The sequence below is a fragment of the Pinus tabuliformis genome, chromosome 1_1 (assembly GCF_031772625.1).
Source record: "Pinus tabuliformis cultivar Carrire ecotype Pingquan chromosome 1_1, CPIR1, whole genome shotgun sequence".
Taxonomy (NCBI): Eukaryota; Viridiplantae; Streptophyta; class Pinopsida; order Pinales; family Pinaceae; genus Pinus; species Pinus tabuliformis.
The window spans coordinates 678837454-678845832 of record NC_142297.1 but is presented as its reverse complement, the minus strand read 5'-3'; positions in this window follow the sequence as shown (position 1 = coordinate 678845832).

Genomic DNA, 8379 nt, shown 5'->3' with positions numbered 1-8379 from the left:
AAAATGAACAATTCTTGGATGATACAAATGACAAGACCTCCTTTCTATATATAGGAGTCTAAGGGGTCACAATATAATCAGAGCTGAAATAACAATAAGTGTAAGGGCACAATAATAACAATAGTGAGCTTCTATGGGGAAAAATAATAACAATATGGGGACAACATGGGCATAACAATACCAATAAGGGGTACAATGACAATAATAATAAGGTAATACACTAGTATTATAGGGAACTAACATGCCCCTCTCCTTCAAAAAAGTGTTGTCCTCAATGCTTGAGTAGTTCTGGATGCTTTTGTATGAAATTCTCATCCTCCCATGTAGAATCTTCAACGGGTAAGTTCTTCCACTTGATGAGATACTCTAAAATTGATTGATTTTGTAGCTGTCGGGTTCTTGTTTCTATGACTTCTTTAGGTTCCAATATGATTTTTCTTCCTCGTCAAGCTTTGGAGATATTGTTTGAACTGAGATCTTGTCATCTATAACCTTCTTTAAACATGAAACATGGAAAACTGGGTGCACTCGGGAAGATGCAGGAAATTCCAATTTGTATGCCATAGTACCAATCTTTTGCAACACATTGTACGAGCCATAATACTTTGGTGATAATTTATTATCCTTCTTAGCTTTCTTAAGGGACATTTGTTTGTATGGTTGTAGTTATAGAAATGCAAAGTCACCTACATCAAAACTTCTTTTACTGTAATTTTGATCTGCCTGTTGTTTCATTTTATTCTATGCCAAAGTGAGGTTATCCTTTAAGAGTTGGAGAAATTTTTGTTGATTCTCGATGTGATCTTCCACTGCTTGAACCTTAGAATTTCCTCTTAAATATGATGTGATGGATGGTGGATGATATCCATAAAGCACCATAAATGCTATCATTTTTGTTGCAGTATGGAAGGAAGTGTTATACCACCATTCACTGAGAGGCAAACATTTGAACCATTGTGTCTATTTATAAGATACAAAGCAACAGAGATATCATTCCAAACATTTGTTCACTATCTTAGTTTTCCCATTATATTGAGGATGATAAGATGATATATGAGTTAACTAAGTACCCAAACAAGAAAATAATTAAGTCCAAAAATTTCAGTGAAAATAGGATCTTTGTCACTTACAATAATCTTTGGGTTTCCATGTAGCTTTTGAATTGTTTCCATAAATCAAGTAGCAAGTGTACTGGATTTAGATGGATGAGATAATGCACAAAAGTGTGCATACTTGGTAAGTCTATCAACTATGACCATGATGACACTCTTTCCTTCGGACTTGGGTAAGCCTATGATAAAATCCATTGAAACATCCTCCCATCATTTACTTGGAATGGACAAAGGTTGTAATAGACCTGGGGTCTTAATTGTCTCAACTTTATTTTTTTTGCAATCCAAACATTCCGCCACAAAATTTTGAATATCAAATTTAAGGCCATCCCAAAAAAATTCCTTCTTAACCCTATGGCAGGTTTTTAAAGTCCTGAACTCCCTCCTAAGGGAGATTTGTGCAATTCCCTAAGAATATTTTGTTTGAGTCGGGAATTCTTGCAGAGGTTTAAGAGATCTTTGTACCATAACGAATCATTTTTCCAGATAAATGTATCAGATGTACTGGGATCTTGCTATAAATTTTGAATTAGTTCCTGCACTTCTTCGTCATTCTTCCATTCATCACTTGCTTCGTTTATCCAATCTGGTTGGATAATATAAATGGCACAAAGAAATGCTTCCAAATCCTCATCCTTTCTTGAGAGTGCATCTGCAACAAAATTTTTCTTCCCTTTTTGTAGATGATTTCAAAGTCATAACCCAACGTCTTTGTGACCCATTTTTGCTGCTCTTCTAAAGATAATATTTCTTCTAAAATGTATTTAAGACTATTATGATCTATTTTTACCTTGAAGTGTCTTCCCATTAGGTAAGGTCGCCATTTCTTAAGTGCATGTAGTATTGCCAACATTTCCTTCTCATAAATAGCTTTGTATAAATATTTTCCTTTGATTGGATGACTTTGGAAAGCAATGGGTCTTTCTTCTTGCATTAAAAGAACATCAATTCCATTTCCTGAGGTATCACATTCCACAATAAAGGTTTTCGTGAAGTCTGGCATAGCTAAGACATGTGCTTGGCACATTTCCTCTTTTAGATGTTCAAAGTCCTTCGTTGCTTCTGGAGTCCAAGAAAATGCGTCTTTCTTCAGTAATGTTTGTAGAGGTGCCACTATTCTCCTATAGTTCTTAACAAACCTACGATAATACCCTATCAACCCGAGAAATCCTGGTAGATGCTTTATGGATGTGGGAATTTTCCATTCCTTAATGGCTTTAATTTTGCTAGGGTTTACATTAACACCACCATGAGATACAATATGACCCAAATATTCCACCTATTGTACTCCAAAGAAGCATTTGGAGGTTTTTGCATATAATTGTTTCTCCTCCAATAGTTTGAGCACTCTGTCAACATGTTGAGCATGATCCTTCCAACACTTGCTGTAAATTAGTATATCATAAAAAAATACTAACACAAATTTTCTAAGGAAGGGTTTGAAAATGGAATTCATCAAATATTGAAATGTAAAAGGAGCATTGGTAAGGACAAAAGGCATGACCAAAAATTCATAATGACCCTCATGAGTTCTAAATGTTGTTTTCAAAATGTCTTCAATCTTCATTCTGATTTGATGATTTCCTGAATGAAGGTCTAACTTGGTGTTGTAGCGGCTACAACCAACCTCCAAAATATTTCCTTAGCTTTGTTTTGGAGCCTCCCTACCAACCTTTCACAACAACATGTCTTGCTTCATCAAGTACACAAGCTTCAGTGTTTTTCTTGCAGAAAGGCAGCGTGTTTATCAAAGCTTGATACATTCCGCTCACAGGATGTTGCTTCGGACTTGGTCCAGCTGTAGGCTAAGCAACTCCTTCAAGAAATTACACAATTCTAGAGGGAAATCAACCTTCCCTCTAGAAATTTTGCAATTTAGTTTAGCAACCTGCTAGGCTCTAGAATTGCACAATTTTGCAAGTTAGGCTTCATCTAGAAAATTGTACAATTCCTCCCAGCAGGGTTTCTCAACCCAGGAATTGTAAAATTTTGGGCAACAGTCAACTTCTCTACTTAAAAATTGCACAAATATCTCGGTCAATCAGCCCAGTTCCTTTCCAGAAATGCGCATTTTCTCCCAACAATTGAGTAGCCCCTTGCTTGTGCAATTGGGTTGACCAGTTCCACCCGGGACCAATGAAACTTGACTTGCATGCATGGCTTTCTTTCTCCTGAAATAGAAAAATAAACATACAAAAAGCATCCCTTGATTTTAGGGAGCTACTTTCAATGGCTGGAGGTTACATGCAAAGATTTTTTTAGAATCTTTCCTCCAGGTGTCGCTTTTTCCTAGATTTGTGGCATGTGCATCATGAGCTTCAAACTTATTTATTCGATGCATCAGAGCTCATTCTTTCACATCGATCTTGGAGCTCTGACATCCCGCAGCACATCCAAGACTCTTTGACACATTTGGCTCAACAATTCACTAGTAAGTGGTCTCAACTTGTCTTCTTCAACATTTTTGTCACTTTTTGTGCTTTCGCTTGTGTGAGTGTTGTTTGCTTGTTTCTTTGAATGCTTGCTATCATTTACATACATAATAGCATTGTTTCAATTTTCTTTTCCATCTCACTACTGTCGCATGCATGAAGTTGTTTACCTCAATAACAAAGTAAGCTCAAATATTGTCATTGTGAGCTTCCATGACTTCCTTTAAAATCATAAGCCCTAATCCTTGAATTATGTCAGTTATTTCAAGGAAGAGCCTTGCTCCTCATAAAGCCTCTACAATATTGGTGAAAACCAACACAAGATAGTATGATAACGTTAAACCATGTCCCAAAATAACAAAAATGACTTATTGAGTGCTTATAAAAAACCATGTTAATTTAAGAATTTAATTTACCTCTATAAGAAATTTTTAGGGTTGAATCATACTCTCCACTACAATAGGGAACCCCATGGATTGACGAACCAATTCCACTGCTCAACTTGCACCACTTTCCAGGTTACATTTTGAAATAAATCCACCAAATAGGATAAGATAGAACTATTTTAGACTCAGAACAAAGAACACCATCAATTTAGTAAACATATATACTATACACAACACAAGCACATGAAAGGTTCCCTAAGTTGAGCCACTGAGATCATTTAGGTTGAACCTGTGTATGATCCTAAAGTTAACATTTTTTATGTTATTGACATCTGAGGATGTTAAGGGATTCACAAGATGCAGTATTGAGACGTTGCAAGTGCAATGAAGTCCCCAAAATGATGTCATGCTACTGCAAAAAGTTGTAACCCTGCTTGGATTAGGATGAGGGCCCATAAGAAACTGTAAGAATTTTGAGTTGTAAGGTTGCAAAAAAGGTTGAGAAGAAGACTAACATACTCATGAAGGGAATGAAAACATAACGATTTCAATTTGTGAAAAGGCCACACAAATGAAACAAATTCGTGGGACCCACTAGCCCCAATTGTAATATAGTAGAAGCCCACAAGGAAAAATTGTGTGGCCTTCTATAGTGAAGCTGTAGAAAGGGTACAAGCTCTAGGTTGTGTTTATGCCTTGAAAACTACCTAGTTAGGGACTTGAATTCCATCCCTTTTCCATTTGGAATAGTGGCTTCGACTAGATATAATGGGACCAGTTTGCCAATAAAAATGTGATAGAATGGATAGAGTGTTTATAACCAAAAACTAAGTGATAGATGAGGGTGATTTATAAATTGAAATACATGTATATTAATCTATCTATTACTCAAGGTTACTTATGTTTATGTGATCTAAAATAATTGTCCTTAGTGCATGATAGTAAATATTTATCAAACAGTTACAGAAATGAAAAGCTTTTAAGATAATTATTTTTATTAAATAGTTAATCAAAATAATCAATGAAACTCATATAGCAATAAAATAACGTTCAAAAATCACTTATATATGTATTAAGGATGTCAATTCTAGCATGTTTAGAAGTAAATTAATACAAAATTATGTTAGAAAAGATACATATACTAAACAACATAAAGAGGAATGACTGTCGATTCATAAAAAAGATAGAAATAAAATGATAAAAGTACCTGATGTATATTACTCTGCTCATGAAAGAAATAGTTTCAGTCCAGTGTTTCTCATTAAGATGGTTTTAGAAGTACAAAAGTGCAAGCTTCCAAAATCCTTCTCTATAAAAATTCTGGACCTTGATCTGGTCACTCTACTAAGATAAAATTAAAAGTACAGAAATGAAAGCTTCCAAAGTCTTTCCTTATAAAATTTGGGGACCCTTTCTTTGTAGACATGAAAGTGTTTCTATAGAAAAAATAAAATATAAAAATAAACAATACATGAAAAGTGTTGAGGAGGTTGAAACAACTCTCCTTAAAATAAGAGACAATAAAATAGAAATAGAAGTTGTTGAAATGACGAGCTCATGAATGAAATTGTGTCTATTCTTTCATTCTCTTCTTGAGCTCAAAAATATTCGTCATTGGCTTACCTTCATGAGGGTGACCTCTCCTCATGCGTAGCTGTCTAGTGTACACTGCGTCTGAAAGCCCATGAAGCATATGAGTGGATGAGTTAGCAAGGCAATGGAGCATTAGCCATTGACTGTGCGGCTTCACAAGATATTTCCAATACATCTCCTTGTCAATTTTGGTCAACTTTTTAGTTGCTTCTTCCTTTTCTTTTGAAGTTTCTTGTCATTGCCTTTCCAGGAATTTTTATATTAGGAAGATTACTAGGTGGGCATTATTGAATCAGGTTGGAATTATGCAGGTTATCATTGATAGCTTCAATGATGTTATTCGTAGCATCGGTTTCCCTGGAGACTGCTCTTTTTGCTTATTTCAATTGAATGTCCCAATCGGTAAAGAGGATTTTCTTGTGAGATTACTCTATCCTGGGAAGGTATACTGCTCTACCTTCTGGTGTATCCTGCCATGTTATAAATCATGTGATTTTATCATCAATTTCATTAAAACTCACCCTGAGTCTGGATGATTGATTCATCAGTGAATCATTTTTAACACATAGTGGATTGATGATAGATAACTTTTGACAAAACATTGCTTGTTTCTTTGATAACAGAGTGTTTAGCTCCAATGCTTCCTTTATAAATTCCTCCACTTTAGGATTTTCCCTCAGCTAATCAAGTAAAAACTAGAGCTGTCCGATTTGAGCATACTTAGTACTAGTCTCTGCCTAATGTTGGAGCTTTAATTGATCAAATCTCTAATGGAGTTGAGACAATTACGTCTTCACTTATTGATCAATACTTCATCTTTCCTCTACCAACTTTTGCTCCAATTGTTGAATTATCTCTTCCTCTTCCCTAACCAGTTGTCGAAATTCTGCTACTTTATCAATTATAGTAGATGCATAGGCACCTGGGAACTATGACAACTTTGTCAAATTTTCTGAAGGATTAGTTTTTGTATCCTTCCATACTATGTCCATTGGCATATCACCAGGAATGATTGTTGATGATGGCTCTTTTGTTATCATTTTCCTCTGTCTTTTCACCACATCCTGATGTTTAGGACTATCAAAGATGTTAAGAGGAGGGATTTATTCCACTTTAAGGACCATTTTGGATGAAGGGAATGCCCAAATGATTTTAATTTCTTCCGTAGTGACAAATATATCAGAAGACCTGTTAGTAAACAAGATTTTTCTAGTGTTATTGGGCATGTTGAATGTTTTCTCCATATCAATATTCTATGCCCCATGGTGTCCTTTAAGATTCTGGTCAAACTATTTCCAGGCTTCATCCAGCTCAATATTGAAGGGTGTTTTATCAGTATGCATTTATGTGGATTTATCTTCCACTTCAATATCTTTAGAAACCTGCTCTAAGTCCTATTCTGAATTGTGTTTTAAACTCTTCTCTGAATTCTTTTATGAATTCTTCTTTGAACCCTGTTCTGAACCTTGCTCTGAGACTTTCTCTTTTCAGGAAATCAGTTGAGGAATCCTCAATAGATCCAAAGGTATGTTCTATAGTCTTATTTCCATGTATTCTTTGAATTGCACTCTCCTTTTTGGATTTAGTTTCAATTAGCCAAATGTTTTACCTATGAAAATACCTTAGGATATTCAAATAGGTCATCATAGTCATCATATTCATGGCTAAATTGCCTAATTTTTACTTGGGTAGTAAAATTTTGTGCAACTTTGTTAGGATCAAATTGTCTTCCAGGAATGGTAGCAAGATTTAAACATGTAATATTATCAATTTCAAGCAAAGCATGCTTGAAATCGTGTGGAGCATATACACCACATTAGATAAGAAATGAAGGCCAAAGAGATTTCTTGGCTTCCTTTACGGTCTTTTTCAATCCAACCCCTACTGTTTGATAGGAAATTTCCCTAACAAGTAGTTTATCAGGGACATATAATGGGAGAACATGAGGAGGTGCCAGACTTCCGTAGGCTCTAAAATAGGTAAATATCTCTTCACCAACCTACCTTCCTATTGGTATGAAATCAATTTTGGCCTCTTCAAACAGTCTTTGGGCTCTTTTGTCAAAAACGGCTTGGTGTATTGACAACATGACTCGGAAAATTTTATAGAAATGGGTGTGGAAATTAGATTCCCACAAGATTTTATGATACATATGGATAGGAGTGGGATCTTAAATGGTCCATTTCCATCCCATGGTTGGGAAATTTGAAATGAAAAAGACTGCATCCATGATATATGCGATCATAAAGAATGTTGGAACTACTATGGTATTAACATATCGATGTTGCCTAAATTACCAGATATGGGAGGTAATATTATTTGAAAGGATAGTGCTGCAATCCATTATATAAGAATCTTCTATTGCCTCAATAAGATGAACCAATTCGACTGAGAATTTAGTTGTATTAGGGTGCCCGAATAACCTACACATCATATACGTGATATAAGAATAGGGAGTGGCGAGTGAAGATATAGAGTAATTACCTGATTTTTCATGTTTGTGTTAGTTTGGGTAGGATCTCCATCATTTAATTGGATATGATTCTACCTCATTCTTGCTTGCAAAATGTTCAAGGAAAGATTTGTCATACACCTTCTGTGGGTCAGTGTTATAGACATATTTGGGAAGTGCAACCCCAATCACATATGTCCATAAACCAAGGGCTTCTAAGTCCCTAAAAGTGGTCTTTCATACCCTAAAGGAGCAAGGTCAGCTGATTACATCATCTCCCAAAAGTTTTCCATGAAAAACTACTCAGAACTGGTCAAAGTAGGACCATACAAACTGCCCAGTGCTAAAGGTGCGATGCATCTCACCTGCCACATGCAAACAGTGCAATGCATACTGAAGAGCCC